Source organism: Oryctolagus cuniculus, chromosome 17 (assembly GCF_964237555.1).
Source record: "Oryctolagus cuniculus chromosome 17, mOryCun1.1, whole genome shotgun sequence".
Classification (NCBI taxonomy): domain Eukaryota; kingdom Metazoa; phylum Chordata; class Mammalia; order Lagomorpha; family Leporidae; genus Oryctolagus; species Oryctolagus cuniculus.
In genome coordinates, this window is record NC_091448.1 from 62,418,088 (window position 1) to 62,439,392 (window position 21,305).

At 61.9% G+C, this 21,305-nt stretch overlaps 1 protein-coding gene across 2 annotated transcripts in view; it reads left to right on the forward strand.

The window, feature by feature from the left end:
• Positions 1–10,099: 10,099 nt before the first annotated feature.
• RAI1 (retinoic acid induced 1) overlaps positions 10,100–21,305 on the forward strand; it is a 106,705-nt gene continuing 95,499 nt past the window's right edge. For both annotated transcript variants that reach the window (XM_070061541.1, XM_070061542.1), the window contains exon 1: positions 10,100–10,469. The gene's annotated coding sequence lies outside the window, so the exon portion shown is untranslated. The remainder of the gene's footprint in view (positions 10,470–21,305) is intronic.

Sequence of the window (21,305 nt, forward strand, 5' to 3'; positions counted from 1 at the left end):
CCCAGGGGCCTTGGGTGCTTGCCTGCCCATCTGTAAAATGGGTGGGTTACTCCATTCAAGAGTGCAAGTCTTCCTTCCACGCAGGCTGGGAGGACTTCCTGTGACATCCCACAAGTGGCTGCCGAACACGAACAATGCAGTTGTATCTCACTGAACAGCCACGAGTCCCTGTCTCTGCCTCTCTCTCTCACTGTCACTCGGCCTTTCCAATACATACATCAGGGACCTGTGGCGGCTCCAGTGTCCCATGGCCCCATGACCTTCTCCTCTGCCGAGACCCTGCCCTGCTGGACAAGGGACTCCCGCGGATCCCAGGGATCAGAACAGGGACATCTTGGGGCCACTTCCCAGCATCCCGTGGTGAGCCACTTGGGATCTGAGCCAGACAACTCTGTCACCAACTCCCAAAGTCAGCCCCGGGCACTCAACAGCTTCCTTTCTGGCTTGTGGGAGGAGGTGACCGCAGGCTGGGAGCAGGGGTCTCTGCCAGCGGACAACGTTCCCCATCTTGGGGCCTCAGGACAGACTCCAGCAACACCCACGCCCCACAGCAGAGTGGGGCCACTTCTAACATATTCACCCAGGGGCAGGTACTGACGCACAGTGGGTTAACCCACCGCCTGCAGTGCCGGCATCCCATATGGGCGCCGGTTCGAGTCCTGGCTGCTCCACTTCCCATACAGCTCCCTGCTAATGCACCCAGGAAAACACTGGAAGATGGCCCAGGTGCTTGGGCCCCTGCATCCACATGAGAGACCCAGAAGAAGCTCCTGGATCCTGGTTCTGGCTCTTGTGTCCCTTTGGGAGTGAATTAGTGAATGGAAAATCTCTCTCTCCTTTTCTCTCTGCCTTTCAAAGAAATAAAGATATAAATCTTTTTGTTAAAAAAAAAACCAACAACTTCAGAATCGTGTATTTCTGGAATTTTCCGCTCCATCCTTTACTGAGAGTAAATAAAACCGTGGAAAGCAAAGCGTGGCTGGGGGGAAGGGCACCATCCTTTTGCTCTGTCTGTCTCTCTTCCACTTCCCATAAAGACAGTTTTTGTGTTGCTTTCTCTTTGCTGCACCAGCCCGTGACCCCCCCCCAACCCCTCCCCTCCCAGCACCAGGTGCACTGCAGATGCTAGCAACTGTGGCATGAAGGCAGGCATTCCCAGAGGGGCACAGACAGGTGGGACAGGTGAGCTGTGTGCACCTGCATGCATGGGACCACAAGGCCCCGGGAGTCACGTGCACAGGTATCCATACACGCACACAACACACACGCATGGAAGCCCTGAGTCCAAGCTGCCCCCTGTCCAGCGCGGCCCTGGACAGCAAGGCCTGATGCTGCCACTTAGGCAGCGAGATGGGTCTGTCCACTCCCGATGCCCGTGAACCTGTCCCCGGCTGCATGAGGGCTGGAGAACCCAGACTGCTTCTATGCAGAGGACGGGGCTGAGGGCTCTGCAGCACGCCAGCCAGCCAGTCAGCGAGATGCAAGTGTAGCTTCTCCATAAGCTGGACCCCAGCTGCCTGCCCTCCCCCGCCTGCCCCCAACCCAGGCGCGTTGCCAGCCAAGTGCGAGCGGCCGCCCCACTGAGCAGAAGGAGAGACTGAGGCCCGGGGCCCCCTTTAGAGGCGAAGCAGGCAGTGGCGGCTCCCTGGCCAGCCCCCATCTCCCTCCTCCCCCTTCCCCCACCCCCGGCTTGGGCAGTCACCTCCCAAACAGCAGGACCCCAGCCCGTGGAGCCCCTCCCCACCGAAGCCCCTCCAGCCCTGTTCACCAAGGCTCGCTTTCCCGACAGAGATCGATACAAAACCTTTTATCTCCTTCCCCTTAGACTCAAGCCTGGGAGCAGAGCTGTTACTATGGTGACCCATGGGGCCCCCCCTGCAACTCCTGCCCCACCCCTTCTCTCACCCCCGCCCTGCCCCTGCTCTCCCCCACTGCCTCCCACCCCAATCCTGCAACCCAGGACCAGCGTTCTCAGCACTGTTGCCTGCTTTGCAGCTAAGGAGTGGGCGGGGGTGGGGGTTCCTTGGGGTCCCCCCCAGACTGCACCTGCTCCCCACATTCCCAGAAAAGACCACCACCCGGCTCCTGTAGACCCACCGGCCTCTCTGCCTCCTTTCTTCTTTAAAAAAATTTATTTGAAAGGCAGACGGAGAGTGAGCTAGACACAGAGATCTTCCATCTGCTGGTTCATTCTCCCACATGTGTGTCCCCCGGTGGCTGGCAGTGAGCCAGGCGGAAGTCAGGTGCCTGGTGCGGAATCCGGGTCTCTCCTGTGGGTGGCAGGGGCCCAGGTGCTTCAGCCATCACCAGTGCCCTCCCAGGGTGAGTGCCTTAGCAGGAAACTGGAGTCAGGAGCCTCCATGGCTGGGACCCCCAGCACGCAAGCCCTCAAGGTCAAGGTCGCGGGAGACGGGGATTGAGTTCCTGGCTCCAGGCTTTGGCCTGGCCCAGTCCCAGCTGTTGCTGCTACTTCTCTTTCAATTCCACTTTCTAACAGCGCAAGGGCTAACAGGTAAGCTTGTTTTGGTGCGAATTGTTTTGAAATTCATAATACATCATTTCCATGAGCTTGGGGAAGATTTCTCATGTACATGCGTTTCAAAACCAAAAGTTTGCACCACAATAAATGTATATATATTTTAAAAGATTTATTTACTTATTTGAAAGGCAGAGATACACAAGAGAGAAGGGGGGAGAGAGAGAGAGAGAGAGAGAGAGAGAGAGAGAGAGACAGGTCTTCCATCTGCTGGTTCACTCCCCAGTTGGCCGCAAATGGCCGGAGCTGGGCAGATTTGAAGCCAGGAGCCTGGAGCTTCTTCCAGGTCTCCCACGTGGGTGCAGGGGCCCAAGGACCTGGGCCATTTTCCACTGCTTTCCCAGGCCACAGCAGAGAGCTGGATGGGAAATGGAGCAGCCGGGTCTTGAACCAGCGCCATATGGGATGCTGGTGTTGCAGGCAGCTTAACCAGCTGCACCACAACGCCAGCCCCAGTGGTACTGAGCCTGCTAAGCCTTGAAGAGGATTGAGTTTCTGGCTCCTGGCTTCAGCCCCAGGAAGAACACTGTGAGCATTTGGGGGCATTTGGGGAGTGAGCCAGTGATTGGATTTCTCTGTCTCTGTCTCTGTCTCTGTCTCTCTCTCTCTCTCTCTGCCTCTCACACAAATAACTTTTTAATGAAAACAAGAAATCCAGCACCTGGATCCAGAGAGAGAGACTCGTGTAGAAAAAGCGATGGTGGACCTGCTGGGGGGGGGGGGGAGGGGTCTGCGGGATGCATTTCGGTGCACTACCACCAGGGGGAGCCAGGCCCTCCTTGTCCTCAGCCCCTGAGCTGAGCCAGACAGAGCAGGGTGGGAAGAGTATCTTGGGCAGAGGAAACAGCGTGTGAGGCTGCTCAGCGGAGACAGGGAGGAGGCAAGAGAGCGACCCGCGAGTCGTTCTTCAGGCACCGAGCAGGAAGAATATACAGGGGCCGGTCCTGGGGGGACGTGGGGGGCCGGGGGTCGGGGCACAGCAAGGGACCAGCGTCCTGCCCCGGGGCTGCCGTGAGGGGCATGGGTGGGGACTAGCTCCCAAGGAGGATGAAAAGGCCAAAGCAATTCGAATCCATGACTTCCTGGAGGGAGGTGAGTGAGGAGGGGCAGGGGAGGGGTGCGGGGTGCTGGGTGGGGGCGGGGCGGGGATGGCACCGCTGTCATATAAACAGATGAAAAGCTGTTCCGCGCTTGCTTTTGTCGTACTTTTTTTTTATATAATACTTTTCTATTGTCAGAAAGGGAGAGAAAAAAATATGTTTTATTAGCGGCGAAGCCCTTTTATCCTCACCGCTGGTTCTAACAACAACACGCGAGACTGCAGGGTCCCCAGGCGCGGCCATTCTGCCCCTGCTATTTAGGGATGACCTTGACGTGCTTCTCTCAGGCTCGTGCTGCTCGCGGGGTAAAACTTAAAGACCTGCGGGGCTGGGGGAGGCGGGGCGGGGGTCTGTGGTCAGCCATACCGATGCCGTTTCTTTGTGTGTGCGTGTGTGTCTGTGTGTGTGTTGCTAAGATGTATTCATTTATTTATTTGAAAAGCTGAGTGACAGAGAAGAAGGGAGAAAGAGAGAGAGAGAGAGAGAGAGAGAGAGAGAGAGAGCATCTTCCTTCCTTTGGTTCACTCCCCAAACGCCCACAACAGCCAGGGCTGGGACAGGGCAAAGCCAAGCGCCTGGAACTCCATCCGGGTCTCTCACATGGGTGCAGGGGCCCAAACACTTGGGTCATGGATTTCTGCTGCTTTCGCAGGCGCATGACCAGGAAGCTGGTTCATAAGTGGAGCAGGGGCCCACTGTGCTGTAGCGGGTGAAGCCGCCGCCTGCAGTGCCGGCATCCCATATGGGCGCCGGTTTGAGTCCCGGCTGCTCCACTTCCGATGCAGCTCTCTGCTATGGCCTGGGAAAGCAGTGGAAGATGGCCCAAGGCCTTGGGCCCCCGCACCCAAGTCGGAGGCCCGGAAGAAGCTCCTGGCTCCTGGTTTTGGATAGGCGTGGCTCTGGCCATTGCGGCCAATTGGAGAGTGAACCAGCAGATGGAAGACCTCTCTCTCTCTCTCTCCCCTTCTCTCTCTGTGTAACTCTGACTTTCAATGAAGTAAATAAATCTTTTTAAAAAAGACTTTGCAATTCAACATTGGGAGCCCGTGGGCTTCCCCAGCTCTGCACTAACACTGGCTGGGGTGGCAATGGCGCAAGTGCCCATCACCACCTCCTGCTTCTCTCTCTCGTGGCCGACTGCTTCTCCTGAGGCAGTCCTGGTGGCAGGAGGGTTCCTGCTCGGGGCCGGCAGCCTGGCCCGGGAGCTCCTGCCCCGTGCAGCCACACAGCCTGTGTGTTGTTTTACCTGCTCAAGGCAGCTGCTCAGCTCTTTGGAGACTGGGATTGTTCCCTGTCCCTTCGCCTTCCAAATGTTTCTCCTTGGGGTACAGCAGTCTCAGTTCTCTTTGGAACAAGCTACAGAAAAACTAACACAAATTATGTGATGCAAACAAAATAAAATAAAAAGGCACATGTTGTTGGCTCCTGTCAGTGAAAAGTCCAGGGGTTCCAGCTTCAGGCATGGCTGGATCCAGGAGCCCAGATGGTATCTCTATGACTCTCTCAACACTGCTTTCCTCCATGTTGGCTCTCTTCCCAGACCCACAGCTAATGAGCTTACCGTTTGGTAAGTTTCCAGCAAAGCTCGGCACTTCCAGCAAAACACCCAAAGAGCTTGGGGAACGTTAGCCATCCCTGTGGCCAGGCAGACGGGGCAGTGCGGCAAGACCCAAGGCACTGGCTCCTCCCATCTCTGCCTCCCAGCCTGAACCCCCTGGGCTGGAAGTGGGGGAGGCTGGCCCCACAGGGAAATCAGGGCTCGGTTAGCATGTTCTAGAAGAGCCGTCTACGAGGACAATGGCGTATGTGGTAGAGTTGTGTCCGGGTGTTCTTCCACTGCTGGAAGTCTCAGCAGACACAGCCATCCTGTGGTCGGTGCCCTGACAGCCGAGCGCTGGTTACCTGGGCGGCGGCAACTCTGCCTACCCTTCCCAGCAGCCTCTGGAGCGGGTTTACCGCAATGAACGTGCGTTGGATGGGTGGACAGATGGATGGATGGACAGATGTGTGTGGATGGATGGATGGGTGGGTGGATGGGTGAACGGCTGTGTGTGTGGATGGATGGGTGGATGGGTGGATGGGTGGATGGGTGGACGGATGGCTGGCTGTGTGTGTGGATGCGTGGATGGCTGTGTGTGTGTGTGGGTGGGTGGGTGGATGGGTGGACAGATGGCTGGCTATGTGTGTGGATGGGTGGATGGGTGGATGGGTGGATGGGTGGATGGGTGTGTGTGTGCATGGCTGGCTGTGTGTGTGGATGGGTGGATGGCTGTGTGTGTGTGTGCGTGTGGATGGCTGGATGGATGCATAGCTGTGTGTGGATGGGTGGATGGATGGTGGATGATCCTAGGGATGCCTGTTGGCCCTGAGCCAGTTGGTCTGTGACCCCCTCCAGGGCATTTCTGGGACTGGAAGCATTCCCCTCACCCCACGGCACCCAGACTCACCAGGAGCTAAGCAGGGCCATCGCTGCGCGCTCACTCCTCTCTGTTGGGTGTGAGCGGCCTCCCAGGGACTCCCAGGCTCTCTCCTCGTCCTGCTCGCCCATCACCGGCCCCGCCTCCCTGCCAGCGGGCTCTGAGCACTGAGACCCAGGCTGGGTCACATTCACCTCGGCTTTCAGTGTAGTGGGTGTCACAGAGCAACGCGCAGTGCCCAGGGTCTTTTTATTTTTATTTTTTTAAATGCTGACTGCAAACCCAAGGGCTGAGCATCGCTAAGCTCCGCCTGTTTACAAAGCAGAAGTTTGCAGAGAGCAGGGGAGGTGCCTGAGGCCACAGCTGGGCCAGATGTCACCCCCCCACACACACACACCCACAGCCCCCGTCATGGTCCTGCTACTGACGAGGCACAGAGCCTGGCCGGACCCGTGCCCAGCGACAACTACTTCCAGACAAGCACGCAGTAGGTGCCGAATAAACGCAAGCTGTGTGTTTGCTAAGGGGAGTCCTGCTGGGCGCCCGCCCTCTGCCAGCCTATAAGATCGGTGGGGAGTCTCTGGGGTGTGTGTGCGCTCTTGAGCGAGAGGAACCCCCTCACCCCAACACACACACACACACACACCCCAGGCACAGACGCCTGGCGGTAGCAGCGCCCTCCACACTCCCCGTGCTAAGCCCAGGGGCCCCCTGCGGGGAGCAGGGTCCTATCTGACCCCAATCCTCCCCCCCTTTCCCAGCCTTCCTGCCACTGGGGTCTCTCTCCCGGAAACATAACCTCCTGTTGACCTCGGAGAAAACACGGAGGAAGTTCAAGGCCACACAGATGCAGATTGGGTTGTTAGACCCCTGGGGTGGCGGGGTGGGGGCTGGGGGGCGGCAGGTCTCTGGGAGCGCTAAGCCTCGGGGTGGAGGGCTCAGCCAGGTGATTAAACAGGCCGTAGGGGAGGGATTTCGAGAGACTCCGAAGGTATTTCCAACCCCACGATTCTCTGTTTGCTCTCCAACCAAAACAAACCGAGAGCTCGGGCCGACCCTCCCCACTGCGAGTCTGATACTGCCTTTATGGGGCCTCTGGGCTGCACAGCGCCCCGCTCGCTCCTTAGCCCCCCGCCCCACCCCCACCCCAGCCTGCCAGCGATGCGGGCCTGATCCATCCCTTATGGTCTCCACATCCCTGCGGCCCCTGCCGCCCGTGGACGCACGCACTCTCGCCAGCATCATTTACAGGACCAAGGCCACCTGCCCTGCCCTAAACAGGACACTCCTAAGCCCAGGAGCCTCCCACAAGCTAAAGCAAGCAGGGAAGACAGCAACAACAAATCACTCTTGAGACCGCCTCCTCCAGGAAGTATCCCCTGATTTCCAGGGCATGAACCCCACCCCCATCCCCCAAGACCTGTGGGCCAGGGCATTTTGCATAGGTTTTCTCATCTGTGAAATGAGGTTTGTTTTTTAAAATATTCTATTTATGTACTTGTGAGGTAGAGTTATAGACAGAGAGAGGTAGAGACACAGAGAAAGGTCTTCCATCTGCTGGTTCACTCTCCAATTGGCTGCAAAGGCTAGAGCTGGGCCGATCCAAAGCCAGGAGCCAGGAGCCTCTTCTGGGTCTCCCATGTGTGTGCAGGGGCCCAAGTACTTGGGCCATCTCTCACTGCTTTCCCAGGCCACAGTAGAGAGCTGGATCGGAAGTGGAGCAGCCGGGACTAGGACCGGCGCCCATATGGGATGCTTAACCTGCTACAACATACAACGTCGGCCCCCAGACCCCAGATCTGTGGTCTTGTCTCTCTAGCTTCTGGAGGTCACCAAGGGGTCACAATCAAGACATGGGGTTGGCCACAGAAGCAGGAAAGTACCAGAAGCCCCTGCTGCAGCCAGCCCTCACCCCAGCGACACCCAGTTTGGCCTTTGGGCCCGCAGAGCTGTCAAGAATTAAGCTATATCATGAAAAGCCACTAAACTCAGGGACAGACAGACAGACACACGGCTCCCATCCTCTGGGTCACTCCCCCAAATGCCCACAGCAACAGCCAAGGCTGGGCCAGGCCAAAGCCAGAGCCTGGAGCTCCATCGGGGTCTCCCACGTGGGTTGCAGGGGCCCAGGCACTTGGGCCTTTCCCTGCTGCCTCCCAGGGTGTGGAGAGCAGAGCAGGGGCACGAAGCACGCACTTGGACCTGGGATGCGGGTGGCGCACGTTGTTGGCATTTACACCCCCTCTGCCCCTGGACCACCTGCTCTGTCTGCTCCCTCCAGCTCCCACTCCGGGACCCCTGCCCCTGCTCCAAGCCCTCCCTAAATTCCCAATGCGCTTCTCCAAATGGGGCCGGAGCTGTGACCCTCCCCGCCCCTCCCCCCGCAAAAACAAAAAACTCCATCTGTGCCTCTAAGCCCCAAGCATATGGCCCAGTGTCCCCAAACCTGGTAAATTCTAGCAAGTTAAAAAGAAAACTCACACACACACACACAACTCACACCAAAGTCCAAAGCCAGACGCCTTCTCTGGGTAGAGTTAGCCTGAGACCCCCATGTAAGGGAAGCAGAAGGCCCCCAGGGTCCCTCCTCTGTGTCCCGCTGAGTTTCCCGAGTCTGGGCTTCCCTGTAGGGTCTCCCTAGGAGCAGGTTAAGGCAAGGCGGGGAGGGTGGGAGGTGAGGCCCGGAGGGGACTACAGAGACATCTAGCATTTTATTTGATAAAGATTGATTGATTGATTGATTTGAAAGGCAGAGTTACAGAAAGAGAGACAGACAGAAAGAATCTTCCATCTGCTGGTTCCCTCCCCAAGCTGTTGGCTACAACAGCTGGGCCAGGCCAAAGCCAGGAGCCTGGAGCTCCATCCGGGTCTCCCACATGCGTGGCAGGGGCCCGAGCACTTGGGCCATCTTCCGCTGCTGCCTGCCCAGGCACATTAAGCAGGGAGCTGGATCGGAAGTGGAGCAGCCGGGACTCATGGGGGATGGCAGCGGTGCGGGTGGCGGCTTAACCTTGCTGAGCCACGACCCCATCCTGCTGAGTGCCCCCGGGCACCACGCATCGACAGTGGGCACTGCCATCATCTCCACCCTACAGAGGGGGAAACTGGAATGCAAAGCCCACAGCCACTCAGAGGAGCGATCCCCGCGGCACCACAGTTCACGGCGTGCTCCCAGCGTCTGTCTGTCTGTCTGTCTGTCCACACTGCCCTGGGCGCTGGCGGCCAGGCCCGGCTGTCACCTTTCTCTGAAGACCCCCGGGGGCAGGGAACTCCATCACTGCCTGCCTCAGTTTCCTGACGAAGAGGGGTTGCCAGGATCAGAGAGGGCCTGGGGCTGGGCCCATCCCAACTCCTGCTGTCAGAGACCAGGGTACTGAGGTTGGGGGGGGGGCACTCACTTTCCTGAATCACCCAGAAGCTCTGACACCTCAGGGCCCCTCATCCCAATCACCAGCTTCTCACCGGCCACAGGGCCTTTGCACCTGCTGGTCTTCCACCCCCTCCCCCAGCTCCCAGCTCTAGCCCAGCCAGTTCTTTCCTGCTCTTCGCTCACCTCCTGCTAAGTAGCCAGTCTCCATCACTTCACCTGCTAACTTTAGAATTCCGTGTTTCTGTTTGCCCCGGCTCCTTCTGCCAGGAAGCCAGCTCCGCGACAGCGGGGACCATACTGGTCACTGTTGACTCCTCTACACCCAGCAAGGTGCTAAAGACAGTGGTGTCCAGCGCAGGGGGTGCTGTGAACGCCAAAACCGCTTCTCCAACTGTGCAAAGGCGAGTACAGGAGAGGGCTGGGGCGAGGGTGACGGCGGAGGGGCCTGGGGCTGGAAGCGCCACCCCCAGAGTTCCCGAATCCCCCAGCCCCCATCCGACCCCAGACCCCTTGCTCCAGGGCTGCGCTCAGGCCGCCTCCCCGCGGAGCCTCGCCGGCCGGGGCCGCGTAGTGGGGCGCGCGGGCCGCCAGGGGGTGCTGTCGGGGCGCGCACGGCCCACCCGGCGCCCGGGGCCGCGAGCGAGCGCAGCCAGGCCGCCCGCCCGCCCGCCCGCCCGGGAACTTTTCCTCGCGCTCTCGCGCTCCTGCTCCCCCCGCGCGGCGCCCGCCCGCTCTTCCTGTGCGGAGCGGATCGCATTTCCCCGCGGCACCCGCGGACACCAGGCAGGCCGTGCCGGCTTGCGCGGCCAGGGCGCCGCCCCCCGCCCGCGGCGGGGCTGCGAGAGGCGAGTTGGGGAGCCGAGGCGGCGGCGAGGGCGAGAGGCCAGCCGAGCAGGCCGCCCTGGCCGCGGCCCGCACGCCGGCGCGAGGAGGGGGCGCCGCGGTCCACCTCCTTCCGCCCTGACCCCCATGGCCGCCGGGGCCTGCAGGCCGCGACGTCGCAGCGCCAGGCCCGGCGGGGCCCCCGAGTGAGCGCGGGCGCCGAGGTGAGCAGCGGGCGCTGGGCGTGCGCGCGCTCGGGGCCGGGTGGAGACGGGGGTCCGTGGGGGTCGTTGCTTTGTGTGGCGGTGAGGGTGGCCGAGGTCAGCGGCCGGGGGGCGCGCGGAGCGGGGGCGAGCGTGGCCAGGGCCCCCGAGTGCACCGCGGCGCGGCGTGGGGGGCCGCGGGGGCCGCTTGCGCGTCGCCGGGGCGGGGGGCGCGAGGGGAGCTTTGTTGAGCGCGTTGGGTGTGTGTGTGTGTGTGTGTGTGTGTGTGTGTGCGGGGGCGGGGGGAAGGCGGGGAGCGGCTCCTCCGTGCGTGACCGGGGCCGCCGCGGCCCACGCGTGGGAGTCGGGGCGGCGAGCGGGGCGCTCTGGGCGCGCAGCCCTCTCCCCGGGGCCCGCGCGGCGCCCGGGGCCTGTGCGCAGGCCCCGGCGGACGGCCGGGCAGGAAGCGGCCCCCGCGCCCCGGGGCGCTCCGTGGTGGCCGGGCCTGGGGCGCGCGCGGGCCCCGCGCGGGTGACGTCACAGGCAGCCCCCCGGGACCCGCGAACCTGGCGCCCCCCCAGGCTGGGCTCCCCCGCCGCCTGCCACCCCCTGCCCCTTCCCGCAAGCCCTGGAGGAGGGGACGCGCGCAGCAGGGGCGAGGGGCCGCGGGGCAGGACGCGGGGGTGACACTTGGAGCTCGGGTCGCGCCGGGGGGCTCGGAGGAGGGGTTGGGTGGGGAAGCGAAACAGCAGGCAGGCCCTAGGCCGCCGCGGCCCCGGCTTCCTGGGGCGCCAGGTCCAGGGTGCGCTCCACGGGCCGGGGTCGGAGTGCGGGCCGCAGCGGCGCGCGCCCCCCTGGGGATCCACCGCGCCCCCCACCCCAACCCCGGGCCGCGAGCTAGGTAACAATGCGCCGTGGGGGGCTGGGGGAGGGGAGGCCGCGCGCCCGAATGGCGGACCCGGGCCCGCGCCGCCGCCGCCGCCGCGCGCCCGCCCGCCCGGGCGCCACGCGGGACCCGCGCGCCCCCTCCCCCGCGCCGCGCCGTGTGGAGGCTTCAAGGGCATTACATCTGGTTGCAATCCGGTGTCTTGCTGCCTGGCCCGGGCTGCTGACGTCAGAGCACGGGAATTACTTCTTTTTATTTTATCTTTTTTTTTTTTTTTTTTTTAGTGGTCTGCTGCTTTGGGAGGGGGGCGGGGTGGGGAAGAACTGTGATGTGGAGGCGCCAGCGCCTAGGGTGGGATTGGGGGGGTGGGGAGATCCAGGCCGGTGGGGGGGGGCGCTGCGTCTCCCCTTGCCACGCGCCCCCGCCCTCACTGACCACATATCTGCATATCCAGGCTCTTGCTGGACGCGGAGCTGGACGCTGGAGAAGAGGCTTTGGGTTTGCCACACCTCGCCCCCCCCATAGTTGGGAGGGTATTTGGGGGGCCCCTCCCCCAGGGGTAAAGGGAACCGGCCTTTTGGGTGACACAGAGAAGTGGACTGGGGCGTTTTGGTCTCAGGAGAAGGGTGCAGCCGCAGGAGGGGGGTGATCTAGGCTCCCACTGCCCAGAGCCCCTCGCCCCTCGCTCCCACTGCCCCTCGCCCCTCGCCCCTCGCCCCTCGCCTTACAACCATCTTTCTCTCCCGCGGGATCTCCCAGCCTGTGCCCAAGTGGTCCCTGGGACCTGTAGGGAGCAGCTGATTTTGCATCGTGTTCCCTAAATGTAAAACCAAACGAGAAGTTAGAGAAAGAGCCTGCTACCCTGTCTGCTGGTCTGTGATAACTCTCTCTTCTGGTCTGTTTCATTTAAAAGAAAATTCCGCACCCCTGGCGTTGGGGTGCAGCGGGGCTGAGCTGCCTGCTTGCATCCTGCGCAGGTCCTGGCTTCCCACTTGTGTGCCGCGGGGCAGGCAGCCGGGAGATGCCGGAAGTGCTGGGGTCCCCCTGCCACCCACATAGGAGACCCAGCCGTGGGGGGGACCCGGATGGAGTTGGGGGCTCCTGGCTGCAGTCAGCCTGGCCCAGACCAACTGTGGGGAAGAAGAGCTGCAGATGGGACATCTTCCCTTTCTCTCTTTCTCACACTCACTCGCCCTGTCACTCTGCCTTTTGCAGAAATAAAATAATTTTAAAAAATTGCTGTTGGACCCACGAGATTGATTTTACTGTCAGCTGATAGATCAGACTGGGAGTTTGAAGCAAACAGGACTGGGAAGTGAACCTGCTGTTGATTCCTTCAGCAAACATTAAGACCATGGAGTCCTGTCTTTTTTTTTTTTTTTTATGACAAGTAACGGCACGGCTGTGGCCTCACGTTGACCAGTGCTGGTGACTTGTACAGAGCACAAGTCCCCCGCAGGCAGCCGCCCCAGCCCCAGGTGTGGGAAGTGAATTGCAGACACACAGGTGTTTTCTGTCCCCAGGCACCTGGCTTCTGTGTTGCGCACAGGAGCCTGGCCCTGCTGTGGCTGGGGCCCCTCCCCTCCCCGGCCCTTTCCTGGCTGTGTCTGGGTGAGGTTCCGGGTGACCCTGGCTGCCCACATCCTCTGTGCCTGCCCTGCCTCTCCGTGCCTCGGTATCCCTGCTGGGGCTGAGGGGAGTACAGCAGTTGTGACCTCATGGGACCACAGTGGCAGTGTGGGACGGTGGCTGTCCCCAGGCGTGCCCGGCACTTCCATCTTTATGGCTGTGGCTACTGCTTCATGTTATCGCGATTTTATGGCCGCGGTGGCTCATATTCGTACCTCGTCGCTTTCTCTTCTGTTTGTCTTTAAAAAATTGAGAGGCCAAGCCGCCGCCTGCGATGCCAGCGCCCCAGGAATGCTAGTTTGAGTCCTGGCCTCTCCACTTCCGATCCGACTCCCTGTGGATGCACCTGGGAAAGCAGAAGAAGATGGTCCAAGTGCTTGGGCCCCTGCACCCACGTGGGAGACCCTTGGGGAAGCTCCTGGCTGTTTTTGCCATTTGGGGAGTGAACCAGCAGATGGAAGGTATATCTCTCTCTAACTCTGCCTTTCAAATAAATACACTTTTTTTTTTTTTTTTTGACAGGCAGAGTGGACAGTGAGAGAGAGAGACAGAGAGAAAGGTCTTTTTTTTGCCGTTGGTTCACCCTCCAATGGCCGCCACAGCCGGCGCGCTGCGGCCGGCGCACCGCGCTGATCCGATGGCAGGAGCCAGGAGCCAGGTGCTTTTCCTGGTCTCCCATGGGGTGCAGGGCCCAAGCACCTGGGCCATCCTCCACTGCACTCCCTGGCCACAGCAGAGAGCTGGCCTGGAAGAGGGGCAACCGGGACTAGAACCCGGTGTGCCGGCGCCGCTAGGTGGAGGATTAGCCTAGTGAGCCGCGGCGCCGGCCAAATAAATATACTTTTTTAAAAAATAAATTATTTGAGAAGCAGACAGAGCACCAGCCCTCATCTGCTGGTTCACTCTCCAAATGCCCACAATGGCAGAGGCTGGGCTGGGGTAGAAGCCAGGAGCCAGGCGCTGCATCCAGGTCTCCCATGTGGGTGCAGGGGCCCAAGCACTTGGACCATCTTCTGCTTCCCAAGAGCCTGCATTAGCGGGGAGCTGGAGTCGGGAGCTGGCGCTGGGACTTGACTCCCGTATGGGATGCCGGATGCTGGTGGTTTAACTGCCCAATCCTTCCCACTTCCTTTTAACAGCTGCCCGTATACAGGGAAGAGTCTTTGTGGGACAGGCATGTTGCCCTAGGGCAGCAAGGGCTGTACAAGCACCCACTGTTTGCAGAGCCTTATGCTTAATGCTGGGGTCCAAGCATGAGACATCCTTGTAGCTGCCCCCTCTCCCCCCACTCCAAGAAAGACACCGCACAGTGGCTGATAGAGATGTGTGTGACAGCCAAGGCCATGGCCAGACCTGGGGCTGGGGCTTCCGGTGGGGAGGGCTGTGAGCAGGTGCCTGGGGGACAGGGGTGGGTGGGTGAGGATGAGACAGGCAGCTCCTGGCGGAGGACACACAAGGAGCAAGTGTTTGTAGGCTGCAAGGGCTGTGGCGCGGCCCGCGTGCTCTGGCCAGGAGGGGAGGACTTGGCCCAGAGAGAATGGTGGCAGAGGAGGCTGGACAGCAGCCAGGACCTCCACGCTGGCCTCTCTGCCCTCCCGGCCTCCATCCTGCGTCGCCCCCACCCCACCCCACCCCCGCCACGCTGCAGGAGTGATCTTTCTAAGCTGCCGGGGCTGCCTCCGGGGGCTCCCGCTGCCTTCGGAATAAAGCCAGGGCCTGTGCCGCGGAGCTTCCCACACTGCTGGGGCCCTTTCAGGCCTCGCTGGCCGCTCTGCCCCCTTCCAGTCCCCTGCCTTCCCCTCCTGCCGCCGCTGAGGTGAGAGCCGCATGAGCCCTGCCTCTGTGCACCGGCCCGGGCTGCCCCTTCCACCTGGGATGCCCTTCACCTTCCTCCCAGGGCCCCCCAGGACCCAAACAGACATCCTGTCTCCTCTTCCTCTGACCTCCAAGGCGGAATGAGTCATCTCCCTTTGTCTATACCCGCGGCTTGGCGTTTATCACAGAATTATCGGCAATTCTGTCAGTGTCTGGGCTCTGCACGCGCGCGCAGGCTGGAGCATCCAGGCCTCGCAGCACGTCGTCACAGCCGTCCTCGGCTGGCTCCTTTCTCTGCCCCGGGCGCTGGGCCAAGGGCGAGGCCCGGGGACCTGGGGCCAGGCTCAGAAACTCCGCCTGGCAGGGCAGCGGCCAGGTGAGGTGCCGAAGGTGAGAATCCGGCATTGTTCGCCCGGCCCCTTTGATCTTCCCGTAAGGGCAGGCATGAGCTGTGTGGGTTCTGCGCTCTCACACAGGGCGGGTGGGTAGATGGCTCAGCGGCCCAAGGGATGGGGGGGGCATGCTGAGAGCTGGGGCCCAGCCCCCCCAGGCTGCTCCCTGCAGGTCTGGGGAGAAACTGGCTCGTCCTGTTTCCCCAGGGACCCAGGCAGAGCTGTGCCCTGATCCTTGGGGGTGGGTAGGTGGATTGGTGAGGGGGGGGCGTCCCTGGGGATCTGTGACTGGAATGTGACACTCTAGGGAGGGGAGGGGGCAGGGGCGAGGCCAGGCTGGAGGCGCAGGCTGGGGCTTGGCTCCCCAAGGGCAGGAGTGTTCTCTGGGGTCTTGGACCCGTGTTGAGTGGTGTGGCACGGCCAGGCGGGGCAGGCCGTGTTCTGGTTGCTGAAGAATAAGTGCAGCCGGGTGCCCGTTTGGAGATGAGAGCCCTTGGAAGCCCAGAGGGCCTGCTTGGGGATAAGAAGTGGGGCAGGGGAGAGGGTTGAGAGGAGGGGGAGGTGGCCCAGGCCCACTCTGCTGTGAAGCTGGGGCTTGCTCCTGGGGACTGGGCCGTCTGTCCGTCCATCCGTCTGTCTGTGGGAGGGACAGGCACCTTATTGGGAGGCAGGGAAGTTTTTAGTTCCACTTCTGTTCCCTGAGTACCACTGTTTTCCACTCTGCCCAGAATGGGACCCCGCACGGGTTAAGCCGTCGCCCGTGACGCTGGCATCCCATACGGGCGACGGTTCGAGTCCCGGCTGCTCCACTGCTGATCCAGTTCCCTGCCGATACACTGGGGGAAAGGCAGCAGAAGATGGCCCAAGCGCTTGGGCCCCTGCCACCTACCTAGGAGACCCGGATGGCGTTCTGGTCTCCATGAGCAGGTTCAAGGTGACGCTGGTTTGGTGCGTGTGTGTGTGTGATGTGGAAAGCCAGGACAAGGCCTTGGAGCTTGGGGTCAGGCCAGCCTGGGTCCAGATGCAGGTGCCTGTCTCCGTTCCAGGTCTCTCCTGGCTGCTGTGAGGAGGGTGCTGGCTTGTCATTGCTAAGCACTGCGGGCGGAAGCGATGGCTGTGATGGTCACCCCTTTAATCTCACCTGTGTAACACTGGCCACTTAACTGGCTCGGGCGGGTGACTAGCCTCTTTGCTCAGTTTGTTCTTCTGTAAAATGGGAGGAATGATGGCGCCAGCGCGTGGTCGGGGTCCTGCTGGTTAGAGTCTACGCCATGTCTGGTGTATGCAGGGCCTTAGGGACCGGCCATCGGTCCCACCAGGGCGTCCCTGCCAAGGGTGGCATCCGGGGAGGAGGGGCGACTTTCCAGGTCCCCTGTCCAAGCAGCTCAGCTCCTGGGCCGCTCTTGGCTGCCTTCCAGTCCTGTCGATCTTTCTCTGTCTCCTGTGCTGCCTGGCAGGACCAGGTGGGGAGACAGTGTTGCAAGGGCTTTTACTCAAGATTTCGTTTGTTGAGTTATTTGAATGGCAGAGCGATGCCTCGGGTGCCAGAGACGGTGTCCTTAGCACAGGTCTCTCAAAACTCAGGGGGCCTCTAAAACACTTAGCACAGTACTGCTTAATAGATGTCCCCCCCCCCCGGAATCGTCACGGGGATTCTTAATTAGAATCACTTGATCCCAGGGTCTGTAGCTCCTGAGAAATGCAAAGCTGGGCCTTCCCACTAGTCCAGGACAAAGAACTGGCACAAGCCCTGGAGAGGCAGGCCCAGGCCCAGGCACCCACTGATCCCGGCTGGGCCACGGGGACAGGAGGAAGCCAGAACTGAACTGGGTCTCTGTCTGGTGCCAGCCATCACTTTGTGTGTGTGTGTGTTTTTTTTTTTAAATTGAGCACCTCCAGCTGACTCTATTGCTTTATTCCAAACGCCGAGAGACCACAGACAGGGATCTTCTGTCTGCTGGTTCACTCCCCAAATGCTTGCAAAGCCTGGAGCCAGGAGCTCTCTCTGGGCCTCTAGGCGTGGGTGACAAGGGTCCAAGGACTTGCGCCATCACCCTGCTGCCTCCCCAGGGTGTGCATCAGCAGGAAGCTGGAATCGGGGAGGTGGCCGCTGGGACTCGATCCCAGGTGCCCCAGCGTGGGGTGCTGGCGTCCCCAGTGGCACCCTGGCCTCTGTGCGGGTTTTCTCGCTCCCGTCCCACGCTTCCATGAGTGTTCCTGCACACACTGTTTCAGGCGTCAGCACTGATAACCCACGGGGGCCTGTCTTCTGGAAGCTTCTAGGCTGAATAAGGAAAGTGGAATTTGTACGTGATTGCGATAAGAGGGAGAGTAAAAAAATCCCCTGTTCTAGAGGGAACAGTCTCACACTCGCTGGTGCCAAGGGCCGCCGTGTCAGTGCCTGGCCAGGGGGCGCTGGCGCTCAGTTGGGAGCAGTTTGGAATGTGTCTGGAGGTCTCTGTGTGTGTTTCCAAGATTTATTTATTTATATGAAAGGCAGAGTTGCAGAGAGAGGGAAAGAGAGAGAGAGAGAGGTCTTCCATCTGTTGGTTCACTCCCCAGATGGCCACAATGGCCCGGTGCAGGGGTCGGGGGGCTGGGCCAGGCTGAAGCCAGGAGCCAGGAGCCAGGGGCTTGATCCAGGTCTCCCATCTGGGTGGCAGGGGCTCAAGGACTTGGGCTATCCTCCGCTGCTTTCTCCAAGGTGCATTAGCAGGGAGTGGGATCAGAAGTGGAGCAGCCGGGACTCGAACCGGCACCCACGTGGGATGCCTGTGTGGTAGGAAGCGGCTTGACCTGCTGGTGCCACAGCACCCGGCCCCTGGAGGTATTTTTGGTGGTCTCAATGGCAGAGGTCCTCACTGGCCTGAAGCACCCATCTCTCGGTGCACAGGACGGCCGGGCGACTAGGATTGGCAGGGTTGAGACGCAAGCGCACCTGGCGTGTGCCTGGGGAGAGAGACCCGGCCTCAGAGGACCCACTGGGGAGCAGCTCCCAGAGGTGGTGAGGACCCCTCTGGTGGTGGTGCTCCCCACCTCTGCAGCACGCAGCAAGCTGAGCTCTGGGGGACACCACACAGGCTGGGGGTGGGTGGGTGGGTGGTCCCTGGGCCCAGGTGCCTGGCCTGCCTGCCCTCTGGCCTGGCCTGCCCAGCCTCCACGGCTCAGTCTCCTATAGGTGGGAAAGAGAAGCAGGAAAAATGAGAGAGCAGGGAGAGGAGGAAAAACAATATTTTCATTTCAAACACAGATAGGGGTGGGGGAGGCGGGGAGGGATCCGGTTTATGATACCTTTGAGACGGGCACAGAAAATCCCCGCCCGCGGCCCAGAATAGCACTCAAGACAGACGTTTTGCCAAATCCGACCTCACCGAGTCGACTCGAGTCCAGCAGGATGTGGACGGAGCTGGCCGTGTCCCCTCGGGCCAACGCTGTCCCCTTGGGCCCCTACCCTTGCTAGTTGCACTCAGCGGCCCCGGTCTTGTTCCTGGCACTGGACAGCATCGGGGAGCAAAGCTGTCACCTGCTGTTGTGCCCGCCCTATGAACTGCCCTGTGTGGGTTATTACGAGGGGAACCAGAGCTCAGAGAGGTTAAGTGAACTCCCTCGCGTCACACAGCAACCCAGGGCAGAGCTGGGAGTGGATGGCACGTATGTCTGGCACACACTGGGAGGGTGATCCCTGGCCACAGAGGAAGCTGTGACCCGGGAGTCAGACCCGGATGCCCGCGAATGCGGACTTGGGGTGATTTTGTTTCTGTGGGCATCATGAGAGGATGGAAGGTTGGGGGGGGGGCCTGGGAGGGGGTGGAGGCCTGCCCTGGGGCCACCCAGCGTGACAGCCCAGGTTGAGGGAGCTGGGGAGACTGCTGTATCTCTGGGCAGTATCAGAGTCAGGTTTCTTTATTTGAATGGGGAGAGAGGGCAGCCTCTCTCTGGGCAGGTAGAGAAGGTGGTGTGGAATGCGGGTGTTTATTTTTCTTTGCAAAAGCCCTGCCTGGGCAGGGCTTCCCAGGACAGACGCTGCCCTCAGCCTCGTGTGGCGTGGGGGTGGGGCTCTGTCCAGGTGGTCTGCCCAGGGTGGGCCCTGGGAGGGGGCACCCTAAAAGCAAGACCCTAACCCCCAGTGCAGCCTATACACCCTCATCCCAGTGCCTGGGATACCTGGGGAGGGGTCTCCTAAAAGAACGAGAGGTGGGTGAGGCCCGCAGGGCCGGGAGGGGGGGCAGCATCCTCTCTCTGCCTCTGCTGGCTAGGCCCTCTTGGTCTCATTCATTTCCTTATCTCCTGGCAGCCAGTGGGTGGCTGGGAAGGCAGGGGCAGCCTTCCTGATTGACAAACAAAACCGGCCTGGCTCAGGAGAGAGGGGAAGGCTGGCTGGGCCTCTCCCTCGCTGAGCTCCCCCCTCCCGCGCACCCCTGCTGCTCCACCCAGGGGCACCCGACATTCTAGGAGGCACAGTCTGGCCACCCAGGCTCCCTGCAGGCCCCCTTGTCCCCCCGCCCCCGGAGGTGCATTTGAGGAGCTGTGTGTGTGTGGGTGGGGGATCCTGAGCTAGGGCTTGCAGCAATGGCTGGGCAGGCGGCTGGGAGAGGAAGCCAGGCCGGCAGGTAGCGGGGAGAAAGACATCGGATCCAGGGGGAGCAGCGGCAGCAGCAAAAGCAAACAAACAGGGCTTTGTGTGGCTGCAGATTGGAAGGGAAGCCAGGCAGGCCTGCGGTGGTGGTGGGGGAGGGTGGCCCCTGGGAGGCCGGCCAGGCCATTGCTCCGGCCCGGAGATAAGCGGCTGGACCAGCCTCCGCGGGGCTCTTAAGTGTGGACCGGCCTCTTGGAGGCACAGCTGGACCAAGCACCCCCACCCCAGCCCACCCCCTACCCCCACCACTTCCCTCCCGGGCTTGTCGGCCTGCTTCAAGGGCCAGAGTCCGCAAAGGGGCACTAGGGATGGTGGTCGTCTGGCCAGCCGGTCAGGGTCAGCTCCCATCCTGCGGGTGGGTGGGGGTCTCCTGGGAGGGCAACAGGCTCTGCTTAGAGGCGTGGACCAGCAAACAGGCTCCGGGGTGCAGGTGTGCACCCCAGATCTGGGCGTCCAGCTGCTCATCCCCCTCTGGGGCGACGGCTGAGAGACGCCCCCTCCCAGTGGAGAGTGTGGGGGGGCGGTCAGGGCGTCCCGGCTGGGGTCCTGGCGAGGGCAGCTCCCTCTTGGGGGGTGGTCCCGGGCCTCGCGCGAGGCTTAGGCAGGAGCTGTGGGGGCCGCTCAGGCGGCGGCAGCAGCAGCTCCACGACCGCCGGCCCGCCCGCCTCCGGGGCCATTTCCTCTCCTCTCCCCGACCTCCACAGGGAGCATCAGGAGGGCAAACGCCCGCGCTTCCTGCCCGCCCCGCCCGCGGCGCCCACCATCTTGGCTGCGCCGGGGGCCTCCTCCGTGTGGCCAGCGGCGTCCGACCCGCCCGGCCTTGCCCTGCAGAGGCCACGACGACCACCACCCTCCCGCCCGGAGGTGGCCGCAATGGGGGCGCCGCGAGCTGGGGCTGGGGGTGTGGGGGGGCGGGCCGGGCCGCTCGCGTCGCCTTGGCAGCGCCCGGCCCGGCATGCTCTGCGCGGGCGCGGGGCGGGGTTGCGGGGAGAGTCCCGCCCCCTGGGCGGAGCCTGGCCCTTCTCCCCGCCCCCAGGAGCGGGAGGGAGCTTCCAGTCGCAGGGTCCTGGGCTGTGTGGGCCGGGCCTTTGGGCCGCGCTGATGGGGGGGGAGAAGAGAGACCGTGTGGGCCGAGAGTCCCACGCAGGGGCCTGCGGGAGCCGCTTCCGTGGCTGGGAGAAGGGATAGCTGGGACACCTGGCTCCCGGCCCCTGGTGCAGTGAGGCAGGTGGCCGGCCTCGCTGCCCCTCCGCTGCAGGCCCTGAGGACGCCCACAGCCACTCAGCTGCTGCCCCTTAGCCCGGGACCGCAGAGGGGCCAGGGGTGCACACGCGCAGCCCGGCCTGCCTGCCTCCTCCCCTGGTTGGCAGCCGCTGGACTTGTCTGGCAGGAGGCACATTCCTGCCTCCGGAGCCCGGGCACCCCGCCTGCCCTGGGGCAGCCTCTTCCGGAGCCTTGCAGTCAACCCGGCCCTGCCCTTGTCTGTGCCAAACTCCCTG